The 19,567-nt window shown below is 46.2% G+C and overlaps 1 protein-coding gene across 4 annotated transcripts in view; it reads left to right on the top strand.

Annotated features, from left to right (window-relative positions):
• The window catches only part of shroom3 (shroom family member 3), a 245,988-nt gene that overhangs the window by 113,905 nt on the left and 112,516 nt on the right, over window positions 1–19,567 (top strand). The gene's annotated exons all lie outside the window — the stretch shown is intronic.

Genomic DNA, 19,567 nt, shown 5'->3' with positions numbered 1-19,567 from the left:
GCCTGCTACCTTCAAGAATATATCAACCTGCACTCCAAGGTCTCTTTGTTCCTCTACACTTCTCGGTGTCATACCATTTAATGTGTATTTCCTTGTCTTGTTTTATCCTGTTCAAGTTCACCACTCTTCAACTTCTGCCATGTGTTGGTCAAGTGAAATGTGATTGAAGCGGTAAAGTTAGTTAGGGGCTAATTTCATCTCTGATTTATGTCCTGGAGGCTGAACTCCAGTTTGAGCCACTATTATAATGTTAATTTTCTAACAGTGGCTTTTTCCCAATGTTGAGTGTAGATCAAAATAGGTGAAGAATGGAACAGCTGCATAATATTGGACCAGTGTTCTGGACTACACCCCTCCATATAAATTGATACATTCCAGTGTACCATTTGCTTAAAGCTGCCCTTATGTTAGTGTTTGACTGCCATCTCCCATGTGCCTCACACAGTCAGCAGCCGCATTAAAATAAACCTGCTATATAATTTTATACCGACGGCCAGGAATATCAATTTTAAGGGGTCTTCCAGACTGCCAACAGTCTTTCTGTGGCCAGTAAACTTGTCGTCCCAGTAGCAGCAGAGCTCAGTGACAATGTCAGCCGTGGCTCAGTGGGTAGCACTCTCACCTCTCAGTCAAAACGTTGTGGGTTCAAGTCCCACTCCAATAAGTTAGCACAAAAAAATCTAGGCTGACACTCCAGTGCAGTACTGAGGGAGCACTGTTGGAGATACCGGGGTGGGAGGGAATGACTCTCTTCTTTAAGGCCCATTACCGCCTCTAATAGGGCGGGAAGGCCTTTCCGCCCGGGGGTAGGCGGTGGGACCGACCCATCTGGGATTTCCGGGCCGGCATCGGCGAGAACGTGTTTCCGCCGCGCCGACCCCTTACCTACCAGCAGCGACCCCTTACCGCCCTGCAGGGGAAATTGCCCCGCAGGAGCGCGGCTGGTGCCGGTCGGTGCCCCCGACAGCTTCGCAAGGCAGGAGCTGCCAGTAACTGGGCTGTGCGGCCACCCTTGAAGGGGAGGGCGCACTGCCGTGGCCGCCATTTTATTGTAATTGGCGGCCGAGCCGACTCAGGGGTCGGCCGACAACAGGCAGCCCGGGACCCCTCTTCGGTGCCGGGCCGCTGACACAGACGAAGCCCTGTCTGGTGGTCCAGTGGACTCCACGTTGGCCTCGCAGTGTCCCTCCCCTTTAAGTGAAGGGGAGGGACGTTGTGATGGGTCAGCGTGACGCGGCATCATCACCGCTCCACTCCCTCGCAAACCCGCCACTGCACCACATCAAACAGTGCCCCAAAGCGCTGGGAGACAGTGTCAGAGTTAAAGAGTCCAATTTTCCAGCTCTTCCCTCTGACTCTCACCGGGCGGTAAATTTCCGATTAATTCAAAGTGCCCTCCCCAATTTCCCACTGTGGGCAACTTCAGCCCCACCGTCTCTTGAATGAGACGTTAAAACCGAGGCCTTGTATGCTCTCAGGTGGACATAAAAGATCCCATGTCACTATTTCAAAGAAGAGCAGGGGAGTTATCCCCAGTGTCCTGGCCAATATTTATCCCTCAATCAACATCACTAAAACAGATTAACCAGTCATAATCATATTGCTGTTTGTGGCAGCTTGCTGTGCGCAAATTGGCTGCCGCATTTCCTACATTACAACAGTGACTGCACTTTAAAAGTACTTAACTGGCTGTAAAGCGCTTTGGGACCTCCGGTGGTTGTGAATGGCGCTATATAAATGCAAGTCTTTCTTTTGTGACTTAATGCCATGATGTCCGAGCATGTGCACTGGCCAAAATGTCAGTCAACAAATTAATGGACTAGCAGGCCCACATAGTGTAGCCAGTTTACAGGAAGACTGGCTGCATGTCAGAAGGTAAATAAATGTAGGAGAGCAATGGAGTTAGCTTGCTCTCCGAATATATGGTTGTTATACAAAACCAACTTTAACACATTGCAGAACTTTCTAGTGAAGGTACTGCAAGATAAATATGATGTTACCGAAACCAGTCCCTTGCATCCCTTTTAGGTTCAGTCATTGAATTGATTACTGTTTATATCTTGTTTGTTACTTTCTGGATCTGGCCGCGATCTTCCTCATTGTTGAGGTAAGTTCCTTCGTGCTCAGCAATGTTAAAGGCACGTTGCTAGCTTGTTTCTGCGGCCAGACCAAAAATGGCAGATCCAGTGCCAAAATGGGGATTTTTGAGCTTTATCACCACCAGTACTTTTAGCCGGAGGCAGAGTCAGACCACTGTTCATGGAGGGTTTCACTGCCTCTGACTGCAAAATACCTTGTATCAGGTTGTTTATATTCCAGCAATAACTCTACTGTTGCCATCAAAGACAGCCCACAAGTACAAAGGGAGCATTCGTGTTCTTGGGACTAGATAGAATTAATTAAAGTAAACCTAGTTTGGATATTTTTTTAATTGCTAATGTTGGCAGGGGCTTTGAAAATTTCGATGCTTAGAAGAACGATTAACATTTAGAATGTTGACATTTGTTTTGAAGGAAAACCTTTTGCCCCAGTTTGAAATGTGTGGCAGAAGAATTTTCAGACAAAAGGCATTAGGCAGGTACATCTGTAACTAGAGACTATTAACTTAACCGCTGAATGCAGCACAATAGAAAGAGAAAGCTAGTCTCCAGTGCCAGCAGTGCCTCATAATTACAACAATACTTAAAGCGATCGTTGGCCTCGTCTTGGCATAAGCTGAATGTAAAACCAATAAAACAAGTATTACTGAGAACGCAGCTTTGTTGTTTACTTGTCGCAAAATAGGACAGTTACTCTGCTGACGTCAATCTCCATTTTTGTCATCGGTCTGTAGCATCTGAATTGGATTTTTCTTTCACGGCTTTTTTGTGTTCACCAACGTGGGGGTTGTCTGTGCTGGGGAATGAAACATTTTCCATTTTGGACACATTAGTGAGGGATGCCATGGTCAAATGCTGATTGGAGTTATCTGCTACACTACACTAGTGTGACTTTGTGTATTTTTTCCTATACTAGCTATTCTGTGGCCTTTCTGACAGATTGACTTTTTAACCACCTAAAGTGGCTTCATTGTTTTCATTTAAAATTTATTTTGTCCTCACTTTTCCACCTTTACTGAAGGGTACCTTTGAGCAGGAATTATCCTTCCCCCATTTCCAACATGGAGCATTAATCAGAACTGTAGCTGATTTATTTCCTCTCCTGGCCCAGTGTACATCAGCCAATTACAACATTCCTATCCACTGCATCGGTTCAAATCAGCACACATTAGGAATCAAATGCGGAACTTTATAGGTCTGAATGGCCGTTCCACAAGCTTTGCATTTATTAGCTTTATGTTTGTTTGACAGTTATCAGGTTTGTATTTCTGATTTGTATGCAGACTTGCTGAGATGTCCAGCATGCCACATGACTATTTGTGTTATCTGATAGAAACCACAGGTGCGGCTACATCCACACTCTTTTAGCCACATGCAGTAATTTTAGTAGAAAACACCTTGCATTCACTCACAATATCGCTAAATTTACTTCACGTGTATATTCACGTAACAGACATCTACCACCATTCTGTAACCAAGGAAGTAAAGCACTCACAATGATCAAAAACACTCAAACTCTGCATTTAATCTTACTACTTTCGCAAACAATGCGCAACAAGGTTAAAGTTCACATAGAAACATTGGGCCCAAGTTTCCACACGATAAAAAACGGGCGCCCCTCTGAGCTGGGCGCCCGTTTTTCGCGCCTAAAACGGCGCCGGAAAAAAAATTCGCGATTCTGGAGAGCCCTGCAGCTCCTTGTCTGTTTGGCGCGGAGCCTACACTCGCGCCGATTTTGTAAGTGGGAGGGGGCGGATACTATTTAAATTAGTTTTTTACCTGTCGGCAACCCTGCGCGTGCGCGTTGGAGCGTTCGCGCACGCGCAGTGTGAAGGAAAACATTGGCACTCGGCCATTTTTGTAGTTCTTTGTAGCTGTTTAATTTTTGAACATTTTTTAATAAAAGCACATTGCCATCAGCACTTGCAGCCTTCTCACTGTCTCCTTCCCGCCCACCATCTGGAACGTCTTCCTCCCCCCCCCCCCCCCCCCCCGCTGCGTTCGGGCGGGCGGGCCCGCATTCCCTCCCCCCCTGCCGTCGGGAACGAACGAACGAACTTGTGAGGCTGGCTGAAGCACTTTCACACAGGTAGGAAGATGGTTTATTTAATCTTTTCTTTGCTTATAAATGTTTATTCAGGTTGGATTTATTTGTATAATATTTGTAGAAGTATAAATAAGGATTTATTGTAGAATTTAATGACTTCCCTTCCCCCCCCCCACCTCGTTCTGGACGCCTAATTTGTAACCTGCGCCTGATTTTTTAATGTGTAGAACAGATTTTTTCAGTTCTACAAAAATCTTCACTTGCTCCATTCTACTTTAGTTTGGAGTACGTTTTCACTGTGGAAACTTTCAAATCAGGCGTCAGTGGCCGGACACGCCCCCTTTTGAAGAAAAAATTCTGTTCCAAAGTAGAACTGTTCCACCGGACTAGGAACTGCAGAAAAAAAAATGTGCAGAATTGCGATTTCTGAGATAGTCTGTTCTCCACCAGTTGCTCCTAAAAATCAGGCGCAAATCATGTGGAAACTTGGGCCCATAGAAACATAGAAAATAGGTGCAGGAGTAGGCCATTCGGCCCTTCTAGCCTGCACCGCCATTCAATGAGTTCATGGCTGAACATGCAACTTCAGTACCCCATTCCTGCTTTCTTGCCATACCCCTTGATTCCCCCTAGTAGTAAGGACTTCATCTAATTCCTTTTTGAATATATTTAGTGAATTGGCCTCAACAACTTTCTGTAGTAGAGAATTCCACAGGTTCACCACTCTCTGGGTGAAAAAGTTTCTCCTCATCTCGGTCCTAAATGGCTTACCCCTTATCCTTAGACTGTGACCCCTGGTTCTGGACTTCCCCAACATTGGGAACATTCATATGCCATGCAAATATGAGTATGGAGATCATATCCCCAACAACGGTATGTGTTACTCATTTTTTAATTACTAATCAGAAATGCAATTAGCCACATCTGGATTCCCAATTAGCCACATGTGGCTAGCTAGTAGCACGCGGTGTCCACCGGTACGCTCGCGGCCTTCCGCGAGAGGTGGGCGCCGGAGGGACTGGAGTGCATCATCACGCCCGGCAACCAAATTTTAATTTGATTTTATGTTTTAAAGTTTAATTTGTTTTAATTGCCGCTGTATTTTAGTGTCCCCCTCCCCTTTTATAGGGGGCACTTGTAAAATACGGAATTTTAATGCCCTAAAAAAAACACAAAAAAAAAACCTACAAAAAATACAAAAAAACAAAAAAAAACAAAAAAAAGGGCCTTGGGAAATGTTTGGAGTGCCCCCCGAGGCACGTGATTTAATGTTTATGTTTGCTCCCAAAAGAGTTGTGGCTGGCAAGTTGCTTAATATATTAGACAAAACTGCTCTGACTTATCGAAGACCTGTTGACTTGTATTTGTTCAGCAACCTTTGGAACTCAATCCCCAAACTCCTCCGCCTCTCTACCTCCCTTTCCATATTTAAAAAACTTCTCAAAATATATATTTTCAGCCACACTTTTGATCATCTCTCCTAACCCTTCCACAAAGATCTTGGGATGTTTTTCCACATTAAAGGTGCTATATAAATGCAAGTTGTTATTGTTTATACTCTTAATAAAATACGTGTAGTTTAAACTCTACCAGGTTAGTATGATACTATTCCTTTTGTTTGATACCAATGTAATGGCCGAGGCAATTTTAAGCAGTAACTCTGTAATCAGTTACTACCTCATCCATCCTTTGTGGTTTTGCTTTAAATTGCAGAGCTAGATTGTTATGCCAGTTATCTGTTTGCTTTCCACGTCCGCACTGAAATTATCCATATTGTTTAGATGCCAGTAATCTCCTTTTCATCTCTGTAGTGTTTAGTTTCACAGGGTGTGGCTGGCAGTTGTTGGACATTTCAAGCATTTATTTTGATTGTGCATGAATTTTCCCAGGAACAGTTGATGAAAAAACTGACCAGAGCAAACAAATCACTAAGCATTTTTTTAAAGTCAGGATGAACAAAACATAGTGGCGGGGGTGGGGGGGGGGAATTTGGAAGTTTGTCAGGATTTTTGTGGGGTATAAAAATTGGCTGAGAACCACTGTAAAACTTATTATCATACTGTTCATTTCTGCAACAGAGTGATGTCTGTGAGGTTGAGATAGTCAAGTGAACAGAAAATAATATATTGTAAAATTATGTTGTTAAAAAGATGCAATAAATTGGAAGCTGCACTTTTCTCTAGTTAATGCTATTTGTGATAGAATCCAAGTGTTACCTGTGCTCTTGATAGACTTGCATATGTCACTGGAACTCTATTCATGGCCTGTTCAGCTGTAGGATGTTTGGATTTAGACCAGAAGATCCCATTCTACACTTATCAGATATTCTTTTGTAGAACCTCAAAACTACTACTATTTATGTCATTGGTACCCACATGAACCACAACTTCTGGCTGCTCACCCTCCCATTCCAGAACCTTTTGTGTTGTCTTCATGATGTCCTGAACCCTGGTACCTGGGAAGGAACATGCCATTCAGGACCCTGGATCACATCTACAAAAGAAACAGTCTACCTCCTGAGTAGGGAATCCCTCACAGCCACCAGTCACCTATTCTTACTACCTGTACTGCTTCCCCCATGGGTAACCACTCGCTCCCCAGTGCCTTGTATTCCCTCCTCTATTTTTCCCTTTTTGTCCACACTGGTACCTAAGCAGGTGACCCTATTAGACAGCTCCACAGAATATTCTCTTTCTATCTTCACCAGTTGCTTCTTGCCCCGCCTGCTGATTGTCACCCAGTCAGCCTTACCAGTTTCTCTACTCCTAGCAACCTGTGAGGTGACCACCCTCTGGAATGTCTGCTCCAGAAAACTTTCTCCCTCCTGAATGTTGACAATTACACCACTCCATTCCCAAATTTTCTTTGAAGAAAAGAGTTTTTTGACTGTCCAAGTCGAGCGTAGCTTTCTCTCCAGAGTAGAAAGCTTCACATCAGTAGTTGTGGGTTTAATGTTCTAATTTCATTCTACGCCCAAGTTAGTAGTCTGGATTTGAGTTCAGATTACATTTGCGGCTGCCACTATTGCAACTGAGATTCTTTTTATTTAAAACTATTTCCAAACAGAATGAAGCAAATCATTAGATTGTTTTTTGAGCAGCCAAGAGAAAGTATTGCAATCTTGTGAAATAATGTGGAAATGATGAAGAGTATAATGGAATCAAGCTCCATTTTACCAGTAAATGAAGATTGTATTCTCAAGAGAAAAATATGCTTGAATTAGTTTCGTAGAACTAGAAGTTCACTGGTTGGAAACATCAGTACTATGCTGAATGTGGCTGTACAATCCACACTTTCAAGTGCCTTGAATTTATTTTTACCTTTTTGGATTATGACAAAATCCTTTATTCTGATACCTGGTTGCAATGAATTGCGAGTGGTCCTGTAATAGACTCTTATTTAATTTATTATTTTAGGCTGCTTAGCATTTTCTCCTGGAAGCACATATGATGTAGTGAATATGCAGAAATGAACCAATTTAGGAACCGCAACTTAAAAAACTAAGTTTGTGATATTCGTGATTTGTTTTCCCAATTTCCTGCCTCCTTCTCGAGAATGTGTTGACTCTCGTTGGGTTGCAGTTCCACAGTTTCCAGTAGCCTATGTGGCCATACTTCATGTGTGAGCAAGCAGGCCTTTGACTATGAATGGAGAGCATCACAGTTGAGCTCCATGTTCACACTTTAGGTTAAATGTGCACTTGCAAGAAGGAACCACGAATAGTAATCAAGATCTTTCTTTATTTTTCCCCCTAACTTGCCCAGGGGCACTGAGGTCAGTTAGAATGCCCTATCCTGCGCCAGATCGGTGTGCCAGCTCTCTTCCACCACATCAAGCCTGTGGCTGGCTGCTTGAAAACAAGGGCTATCTGCTCTCCATCTGGCTCATGACTCCCCTCCGTAACCCCACCACTCTTGCCCTGCGCTCATACAATGAGAGCCATGCCGCCACCAGAAACATCATTGTTTCTGTGCTGCAGATTCTATGTAAATCGATGAGATCTGTTTTTAAATGTGTTTGCAGATAACAGAAATAGCTCATTCTCTGAGCCTTAATATTCATGATCTGCTCATCATGCAGCTGCAATCCAGCCTTTATCCCAAAACTGCAACCCGGTCAGTAATCTATTTGTCTATGATATGAGAAAATATAAGTCTGTGTAATATGCACTGCAGTGACAGACAATTCATGCAACCTAGCAACTGGAAGCAACAGCTTAGGAAAGACCCAAATTAATTTTATTAGCAGCCTGGAGAATGAGTGTGAAGAATGTTAGTTTCTCTGAAAGATATTTTAAAGGTCAGTGTCCTAATGACTGAATTTATTTTGTTGCTCTGCAATGTTTAGATTTTCTGATCAGTACAGATCATGATAAGAATGTCCGATTTCACTTAGTGTATTCAACTAGAATTGCGTTGTATGAGTTTGTTAATTAACGATTCAAACAGCAATACCTTTAATCCACTTGTCTATATTCATTAGGGAGTCCTGTCGGATTTTCATTTCTCCCCATTATTGTTGTTGTTGTCGTCACCTTACTTGATTTTCTGTTAATGAACCATCTTGCGAGCATAAATAGCATTTAATTATAATCTTAAATAAGATTAAATTCCTGAAACGAGTTTCCATGAAAAGGAAGTGCTTGAAATTCATGACCCACTTCTTGTTGCTTATATAAACTAGGAGCTGCAATAGTTCTGTTCTCTTTTGATCAGCATCACTTGAGAGTACCATTTCCATGTTCGGTTTCTTTTATAACGATGACTTCTGATACAGTAAAAGGGGTAACGATGCAGGTCATAGCGAGGCAACATACTTCAGTCAATTCAGCAAATGAATGGTTGAACCTCTTTTTTCTGGTGTGTAAAATCTATTTTGAAAGTTCTTATCGGGATCCACAAAGAAAATAAATCCAATTTCTACCAAAAGCAAAAAGACATCTATTGGGAAGATTTTCAAAGTATAGATCACATTTCTTTGGAAAAATTAAAATAAGAGGGCGTCCTGACATCCCCGTTATGTGTTTTGCAAATGAGGAAGAGAGTGTTTGAAGACCAGGACCTCAAATCTGGCACCAAGCTTAAGGTCTACAGGGCAATAGTGATACCCGCCCTCCTCTATGGCTCAGAGACATGGACCATATACAGCTGATATTTCAAAGTGCCGGAGAAGTACCACCAGCGCTGCCTTCGCAAGTTCCTGCAAATCCACTGGGAGGATAGACGCATCAACGTCAGTGTTCTCACTCAGGCCAACATCCCCAGCATCAAAGCACTGACCACACTCGACCAGCTCCGTTGGGTGGGCCACATCGTCCGCATGGCCGACACGAGACTCCCTAAGCAAATGCTCTACTCGGAACTCCTACACGGCAAGCGAGCCCCAGGTGGGCAGAGGAAACGCTTCAAGGACACCCTCAAAGCCTCCTTGATAAAGTGAAGCATCCCCACCGGCACCTGGGAATCCCTGGCCCAAGACCGCCTAAAATGGAGGAAGAGCGTCTGGAAGGGCGCTGAGCACCTCGAGTCTCGTCGCCGAGAGCATGCAGAAAACAAGCGCAGACAGCATGCGGCAAACCAGTCCCGCCCACCCTTTCCTTCAACCACTGTCTGTCCCACCTGTGACAGAGACTGTAATTCTCGCATTGGACTGTATAGCCACCTGAGAACTCACTTTTAGAGTGGAAGCAAGTCTTCCTCGATTTTGAAGGACTGCCTATGATGTGTTTTGCAAAACTATACAGAAATAGTATTGTCAGTCAAAACCCTTTCCATATTGGTTCCGGTGATTAAATGTGGCACAGAACAACCTGCACTTAGCCTCTTTACAGAGAGAAAATACAAATAAATGGATTCTGAGCTTGAGTTGGGTGAATAAAGGCTTGTCCAAAAAGAGAGAGGGATTTGAGAAGATTTTTAAAGGTGGAAAGAGTATCCTTTGGAGAAGCGAATTCCAGTGAATTGGGATAAGGCGATTGAAAGCATGAGCAAAAGAAAGGCATTCAATTGGAGGAAATTTTGACTTATCCATGGCTTGATGTTGGAAAGACAGTCTGATAATGCAAATGTAATCTTCGGGTCAAAAGAGTGCTAGAGCTGTCATGCTCCAAAGTCTGGAGATTATGTCACTGAGAGGAAGTATGTAGATAAGGAAGAGGAAGGGCCCAAGGAAGCACAACCCTTGAGCACTCAGAGTTGGCATTGCAGGGGAGAGCCAGTCATGCTTTAACATTTTTATTAAAAATTGTATTTTATTCTACAAAGAATGTGATCAGTGTAAATGACCCACTACTCCATTTTAAATTAAAATTCCCTGATCAGTACCCCATCCTCACGTGGGATTCTCAATCCTCCTAGGCCCCCTGTTACAATATTGTCTGAATCACATATACAGATCAGGACAAAGAGAGCTACATTTTACTCACTGAGACAGAGACACAGAGAGAAAGAGAAAGATAGATATGCACTGGGACATATAGAGAAAGAGAGCCAGAGTTACATACAGGAACAGAGTGAGAAAATCATAGATCTTGTGCACAAGTCTCTGCAATATCTTGCCTTATAACCTGTGCTCCTAAATACACAATGGCCCAGAAATTGCGGCCTCCCCAGTTCCGTATGGAGTTTCTACGGACCCGGGAAGGCATTGGAAAAGCCGGTTTTCAGCGCACAATGCGCATGTTTTCCCTGCTTTCTTGAATAGTAGGGTTACATTTACTACCTTCCAATCAACTGAGACCATTCTACAATCTAGGGAATTTTGGAATATCACAACCAATGCATCTACTATCACTGCAGCCACTTCTTTTAGAACCCTAGGATGTAGGCCATCAGGACCAGGGGATTTGTCTTCTTGGTCCAGTTAGGTTTCTTGGCAGTGGTGACATCCAGGATGTTGATGATGGGAGATTCAACAAAGGTAATACCGTTGAATATCAAGGGGAGATGGTCAGACTCTTAGCGATGGTCATTGCCTGGCACTTGTGTAGAGCGAATGTTACTTGCCACTTATCAGCCCAAGCCTGAATGCTGTCAAGGCTTCATTTTCTGAGGAATTGCGAATGGAATTGAACACTGTGCAATCATCAGCGAACATCTCCACTTCTGACTCTTTGATGGAGGGAAATGTCATTGATGAAGCAGCTGAAGATGGTTGGGCCTAGGACACTGCCCTGAAGAACTCCTGCAGCGATGTCCTGGGGCTGAGATGATTGGTCTTCAACAACCACAACCATCTTCCTTTTTGCTAGGTATGACTCCAGCCAATGGAGAATTTTCCCCCTGATTCCCATTGCCTTTAATTTTACTAGGGCTCCTTGATGCCACACTCTGTCAAATGCTGCCTTGATGTCAAGGACAGTCACTCTCATCTCTCTTCTGGAATTCAGCTCTTTTGTCCTTATTTGGACCAAGGCTGTAATGAGGCCTGGAGCTGAGTGGTCCTGACAGAACCCAAACTGAGCATTGGTGAGCAGGTTATTGGGGAGTAAATGCTGCTTGATAGCACTGTCGACGACGCTTTCCAGCACTTCGCTGATGATTGTATTGCATAGAATGGTTAATGTGGAATTATATTAACGTAGGTAATATACAGGAGCAAAATGCAGATGCTCCATATATTTTGTAAGCATGCCTTTACACACTGCAAGTTAATCCAGGAGCAAATGCACTTACCCCCAACTGTATATCTGTGGCTCTCCCTCTTTAGCCCAGTGTGTATCTATGATTTTTTTTCTCATCTTTGTGCCTGTGATCGTGACAGATGTTGAAAAAAGTAGCTCAGAATTGCAAAAAGGTTTGAATATTTTATACTTGGCCCATTTCTTTTATTAATTTTATTTTCAAGTATATATAAGTAGCATGGAAACCAAATGTATACGATCTACAGTCCTTTAGGGCTCTATGTGAGCTGAATAACTGGAAAAATAATAAAAACAATTTACTGAGGTAGAGTGCTAATTTTGGTGCACAGAAGTAGAATGGCTGGTTTGATTTCCACTCTCCTTATTTCCAAATCTCTGCCATTTTGTGTTGGAGAATACCAGGGAGGGAAAGTTAGATGAGTTGGATCCAGTGGTCCATTGTTGTGCAGGACAGTGACATTGATATTAGCATGTCATGAAGTGTGTGGCCTAGCTGCCTTCCCAGGAATGCATGCTTTAAAGAATTTGTCCTCAGCACATGGGTGGCATTGGCAAGACCGCATCTTATTGCCCATTTCTCGATTGGCCTGAGAAGGCGTTGGTGGGCTTTCGTTTTGAACCGCAGCAATCCTTACAGTGATGGTGCCAGGAATACATGTTCTCAAGAAATAAAAGACCTGTATTCATATAACTTCGAATATTTTATACTTTGCACATTACAAGGGCTTCCTATCATTTTTTCTGAAGTGCAATCACTCTTGTTATGTAGGCAACTAAAGCAGAGAATACTATATGTAAAAAAAAAAATATTTGTGAAGCATTCCATGCATGATTGAGAATTTTGATCACTATTATGACTGTATATACCATGAGTAAGAATGTTGACACTCAAGTTATGCACGTTCAGCACAGTTTTAAAACGAGGTAACAAAGTCATTGAGAAGTAGTTACTCAGGGCCCAAGTTTCCAAATGATTTGCGCCTGATTTTTAGGAGCAACTGGTGGAGAACGGACTATCTTAGAAATCGCAATTCTCCACATTTTTTTTTTCTGCAGTTCTAGTCAGGTAGAACAGTTCTACTTTGGAACAGAATTTTTTTCTTCAAAAGGGGGCGTGTCCGGCCACTGACGCCTGATTTCAAAGTTTCCACAGTGAAAACGTACTCCAAACTAAAGTAGAATGGAGCCAGTGAAGATTTTTGTAGAACTGAAAAAACCTGTTCTACACATTAAAAAATCAGGCGCAGGTTACAAATTAGGTGTCCAGAACGAGGTGGGGGGGGAGGGGGTGGAAGGGAACTCATTAAATTCTACAATAAATCCTTATTTATACTTCTACAAATATTATACAAATAAATCCAACCTGAATAAACATTTATAAGCCAAGAAAAGATTAAATAAACCATCTTCCTACCTGTGTGAAAGTGCTTCAGGCACGGAGAATTCTGCAGCCGTTCATGCTAAGCGGGAGAGAGAGGGAGGGGGAGGGGGAGGGGGAGAGGGAGAGGGTGGAGGTCAGGTCGGATCGGATCCAGTCCGGGAGCGGGAGTCGGGTCCAGTGGGGGGGGGGGGGTGAGGGTGGGGCGGGGGGGGTGGGGCGGGAGCGCGGGGTGGGGGGGGTGGGGGGGGTGGGGGGGGGGCGGGAGCGCGGGTCGGGGGGGGGGGGTGGGGCGGGAGCGCGGGTCGGGGGGGGTGGGGCGGGAGCGCGGGTCGGGGGGGGGGGGCGGGAGCGGGGGGGGGGGGTGGGGCGGGAGCGCGGGTCGGGTCTGGTCCGGAGGTAGGGGGGGGAGCGGGTGTCGGGTCGGGGGGGGGGGGGAGCAGGAGCTGGCCGTGGGAGGAGCCTTATTCACGCAGCCCCAGTGAGGCCATTCGGCCAGGGCTAGGGGCTTCGGGCCCCTCCCACACAGTTCGGCGCCTGGAGCTACTGCACTTGCGTGCCGACTGTGGCACGCATGTGCAGAGGTCCCGGCACTGTTTTCAGCGTAGGGACCTGGCTCCGCCCCCCCACAGCTCGTGCTGGCTGTACCGAGGGCCAGAGGACCTGCAAGTAGGTGGAGAATACCGAGGGTTTTTTTAGGCGCGAAAAACGGGCGCCCAGCTTGGAGGGGCACCCGTTTTTTTTCTTGTGGAAACTTGACCCTCAGAGTGCACTTCAGAGTAAGCATTACAGTATTTTGAACTTTGGTTTTAAAAATTCTCTCTGTTTTTATACAACTCATCCTTTGGGTCCTTTTGTACATCCAACTGCAAGAACACGGAGTGGGGAAGGAGGTACCTGTTCTGCTTGTTGGCTGCACAGCCATTTTGGGGGTTAGTGTTCAGTGTCTCTTTAAAGGATGTTTGCGGGGTGCATGGTAATCCTTCTCCCTTGCCTTCCCCACTCACGGTTATTCTTTTCTGTGAAACACAAGTCACCGTCTTGTCTTCCAAGACCATCAGAATTATTTTAGTTTTGGGCCGAGTTCCGGTAACGGGCCACCTGCATTTTGGGCATCGAAATGTAATATGAGTTACCTAAACCAACAAAGAGTCATTGAAATCAAAGCACAAGCAAGGAGTGGTATTGGGAAATGTGGAATGAATCCATTGAATGCACATGTACATGAATTATTTGTTTCTGGTAAAAGCTAATACTATTTAGAGCAGTAATGCAATGAAATAATAGAATGGTTTGTAAAAACAAAAGTGGCAGTTAGCTGGAAACAAATACTAAGCAGCCCAATCCTCCGGTACATTGTACAAAAAAGCTATACGTGTCTTGCTCTCATTGCCATTGTTGTTCCATTACAATGGGATGTCTCTTGTTTTGTTTTGTTTCACTGTGTGAGTCAAATAGTCACTCATTAATGTGGCATGGATTCCTGTGTGAAAATGAACTGTCGGCTTGCAAGGGATCTGTGGAAATATCTGTAAACTAAAAGACATTCTCTTTTGCCAGATCTTGGATGTTTGTATTCCCAGAATTAATTCCTCAACCATCTGGATTTTTCTGCTTTTTTTCACCTGACCGTCTCACCTTTCTCTTGTATGTGGTGACATTTTGGGGCAGAAGTCCCCCTTTCAATAAGAGCCGTGGTCGCCTGAAAGCGGCAGCCATGGGTCGGTGCGGATTGTCTGACGCTTGTGACATTGCCCTCAGTGATATTTCCGGCGGTGTACGTCACCGACCGCGTATGCATTGGTAATGACCTTGGACCCGCCCCGGAAGCCAAATTGCCCTTAAATCAGCTTCCAGCCATTTGTCGGGGCCAACGACAGGCTTTTGGGTCGGTGCACACTGTGGGCTGAAGACCGCCAGCGGCATTTAAAGGCACGGTGCTGCTCCCACCGCTGTTGTCTGCCAGATTTTTTTCGACGCTTAGAAGCATTGAAAGTTGCGTTGTTGAGACCAGATTTGAACCAGATTAGTGGGCCAGCCTTTTCATAGTCAGCAACAGAGAATGCTGATTGACGAGGCTGTGCTGGAAGAGGTTTAATAAATGGGGGCAGTGCCGGCAGTGGCACCCCTCCTGCACATTGTGCGCGACAATGGGGCACGCAGGAGAAGGCAGCGCAGGCTCCAACAGCTGGTGAGGCAGCGGGCAAGGGACCCAGCTGACATGGGTGAGCAAGATGCTGATGGCCATGGAGATGGCGTCAGATCACAAAACAGAGAAGGGCCCTCAGGAAGGGCCTGCTGTCAGGAGGAGGGTCAGGTACGCAGACCCTCAGCACCACAGAGTGAGGCAGATGGAGAGGAGGCAGCATGCACAGGAAGCACATGTTTGCCAACACTAGGCTGCAGAGAGTGAGGTGCAACATCAGCAGGAGGGAGAAGGAAATCAAGCAGCTGTGAGAGGAAGACGCCAACACGGACATGGCAGAAGGCCCTATCGCCAAAGGGTGTAAAGGTAGCAGTTCTCCTGTATGGACCTCACTGATGACCAGTATCACCGGAGACTGCGATTCCGCAAAGGCGTCGTCACGGAGCTGTGCGATCTCCTGCAACCAGACCGTCCGCCTCAAACAAGGTCGAGGACAGCTCTGAACGTCGCATCAAAGGTCACCCTGAATTCCTATGCGACTGGATCTTTTCAAACTGCAACAGCAGACATATCTAACATTTGACAATTTGCTGCGCAGAGCTCCAACCGTCAGTTCACAGATGCTCTGTATAAGAGGAGGAAGGACTACATATCCTGTCCTATGAACAGGGAGAAGCCGTTGAAGCACCAAAGCCGGATTCATGAGGATTGTGGGCTTCCCCAGGGTTCAGGGCGCCATAGACTGCACCTACATCATATTGAGGGTGCCGCAGAATAATCCCGAAGTGTTCCGTAACCGCAAGGGATTCCACTCCCTCAATGTCCAGCTGGTGTGTGACCACAACCGCCAAACCTTGGCAGTTGATGCCCGTTATCCTGGCAGCAGCCACGATGCTTCATCCTGTGGCACACGGTGTGCCCGGCGTGTTTGCTGCCCCAAACCTAGATTGCGGCTGGCTCCTTGGAGACCAGGGCTACCCACTTGGCTGCTGACTCCTCTTTGCTACCCCAGGACTGCTGCGCAGCAATCGTACAATGATTGTCATTCGGCATCATTGAGCAGACCATCGGAATTCTTAAACAGAGGTTCCTTTGCTTGGATCGCTCAGGAGGAGTGCTGCAATATTTGCCTGAGCGGGTGTCCCTATTCGTTGTCATCTGCTGATGCTTCACAACCTGGCAATCATGAGGACACAACCATTGGAGGACGACGAAGCAGTAGCACCTGAGGAGGAGGACCAGGAGGAGGAGGAGGCACAGGAGCACGACGCGCAGGAGGAGGACCAGGAGGAGCAGGATGCGGGTCAGCGGCCACGCAAGAGTCCCTACAAGGGAAGTCCTAAACCGTCTCATTACAGCTTGTTTCCGCTGAGTTCATCCGCACTTTACCCATCATCTGTGCATCTCCATGGGCAAACCAATGAGCCCTTTCACACATCATTGCCCACAGTGAAATGAGAGATCTGCACAGATATTCAAGGCCAAAATAAAGATTTATTACACAAGAAATAATGGTGCAAAAAATCCACATCATTTCTCACCCTTGTGCATTTCCTTATAACCCCTCTTACACCTACCTAGTCTGCAACTGTGCCACAGTGTCTCCCCAGTGGCTGCATCATAGTTCTGGGAAGGCTGCTGTGTTTCAGATGTAGAAGCTACAAATGTCCTTCTAGGACGCTGTGGAAGGGCCGGCTGCAGACTGGACCACATCATCCTCCACGCCATCAGTCTGGATTAGCTTGGGGCGGAAGCCATGGTTGGCTCAGGACAGCTGTGATCATGAGCGATCACATCAGGATCCTGCTCCAATCACCTGGCACCACTCCCCCAGGGCACCACCTCACTGGAGCACAGGTCGGTGGGGTGGGGCGAAACTGGAAGGTCCCCGGTGGACTGTGGTGGACCCAGCCACGATGACAGCAGTCAGAGCTCACATGGCATTCAGCTGAGACTGCATGAGAGCAGCACAGTCTCGTTGCCACCAGACACGACAGCAGTAAGACGCTCCGTGTCCTGTTGATGAGAGTGCATGAGAGCATTCTGAGCTTCCAGGCCAGTGGACATCCTCTCCAATACAGCATTGAGGCGTTTGTCCCCTTCTGCCTGTGCTGTAATGGCAGTCGCCCACGACACGCCTCGTCATGTCTAGATCCACACGGTCACTCTGGGAGTCCACCATCGTCTGCACACTGGCAGTGATGGGCTCCATGGTGTGCGCAGAGCTGTCCACAATGCAGGAAGCGGACTCCTCCACGCTCCTGACCACTTAAGACAGGCTCTCAGGCACCCTTGCCATTGCCCCCAACACCTGCGAATGCATAGCCTGCACCCTTTTTTCAAAATCCGTCACATCGAGGGGCTCATCAGAGTCCTCTGCAGCAGAACACGCGTGAGAACTCGCCCCCGGGAGAGATGGCACCCGAGGTTCCCTTTGCCCCTCACCATGCTGCAGCCCGTTAGATCCCAGTGCAGATCCCTCTCCTAAATTTAACTGCAAGAAATGCGTACTCCCAGTATCTGAGCTGGCGTGTGGGAGTGTAAGAAGCAGTGATGCGTTGCTGGCAGCAGTGTTCCTCTCTTCATCGCCCTCATCAGACATCTCTCCACTTGGCTCAAGGCTCTGCGTCTGACTCTGGCTCACACTCGGGATATCATCTGCAATCATAAATGGCACATGGGTTCCATGAAGGTGAGGTAGGGCATTGCACCATCCAGCAAGCAACTTGCACACATTCATCACCAGTTGACCTGTTGATACTGGATTCTTTTCCCTTCAATCTGTTTCAGCGAATTCACTGACACACGAACACTTTTAGTCTTAGCAACATAAGACCTTTATTCTGTAGATTCTCCGGCCGGGACCTGTTAAGATAAAGGGAACACTCTCGATTCGAGCCTGTCCACCTTTCTCCTGACAAGTCTCGTAACAGTACAAAAGCTCAACACTTATACATTGTTACAGCAGAACACATTTGAGTGACACTCAGTTTGTACAATCATTGGTCGATTTCCCCCATAGCATACCCAATTGCAGGCTAACAACTCTTTGACATAGGGCGGGCCTTATGGATGTGTTTACAGTTTCGGTCTACAAGCATTTCCCTATTTTACGGCTGTTTATAGCAGCCCCTCGTCTGACTCATGTCTGACTTTTGCTTTTTCGCGTAACTCGTGTTTGACCACAACTCTGAGTAACCCCTTTTTGTGTCGACATTGCAAATATCTCAGCTTGACATTTTCTTTTAGCCATTTTCCCATGATTCCCTATCTCCATCCTTTTGCTACCTTCTCTAGCCATCTACCACTTTCGCAATCCTTTTTCACATTCTCAGACCGGTAGGCGTTTGGACTTTCAGGGAGAGATGGCATTCACGGAAGGCCTTCACTTACCAATGCTGCCTCCAGCAGGATTCACATTTCCTGCGGACACAGGGAAGGCAACATGTGAGTCAAGTAGCCACTGCACCCTCTCCTAGATGTCAGTGAGCTGCTGGATATCGGCTTTGCCCTCACCGGTCCTCTCTTGCTCCAAACTGTTGTGTGACACCTTGGACTGCAAAGCAAAGAAGGGTTGCTGAGTAGCAGTTTAATGAGGCCTCGGCAATTAGTGCAACTGTGAGTCTATTACATGCATCTCAAATGAAAGGGATCCTCCATTGCGAGTATGCACACATAGATATAGATGCCTCAGCAATCAAATGGTGCTTCAGTGACTATATAGTGAAGGAGAGGCTCAGAGATGGAAGGCCAGGAGTTAGGGGAACATGTACTCACTTTCATCAGTCGAGTGATGTCGTGAAACCTTTCGCGGCATTGGGTGGCGGTGGGGTCATGAACTGAGGTCCCCAACACCTCCACAGCTCTCTCTTGCCACACATTCACGAACACCTCCCAACTGGGTACGGATACAGTATCTGCCTCCTTCCCTCCACAGCTTGGATGAGGGTTTCAATTTCAACATCAGAGAAGAGGCTGGCCCTCTTTGAACCTCCAGCACCCCTCCCTTTCTCTGTAACCTCCAGCCCCTACACCCCTCCCTATCTCTGTACCTCCTCCAGCCCCTACACCCCTCCCTATCTCTGTAACCTCCCTCAGCCCCTACACGTCTCCATATTTCTGTAACCTCCCCCAGCCGTATCACTCCTCCCTATCTCTGTAACCTCCTCCAGCCCCTACACCCCTCCCTATCTCTGTAACCCCCTCCAGCCCCTACACCACTCCCTATCTCTGTACCCCCTCCAGCCCCTATCCC

This window comes from Pristiophorus japonicus, chromosome 2 (assembly GCF_044704955.1).
Source record: "Pristiophorus japonicus isolate sPriJap1 chromosome 2, sPriJap1.hap1, whole genome shotgun sequence".
NCBI lineage: Eukaryota > Metazoa > Chordata > Chondrichthyes > Pristiophoridae > Pristiophorus > Pristiophorus japonicus.
This window is presented reverse-complemented; position numbering and strand designations above follow the sequence as displayed.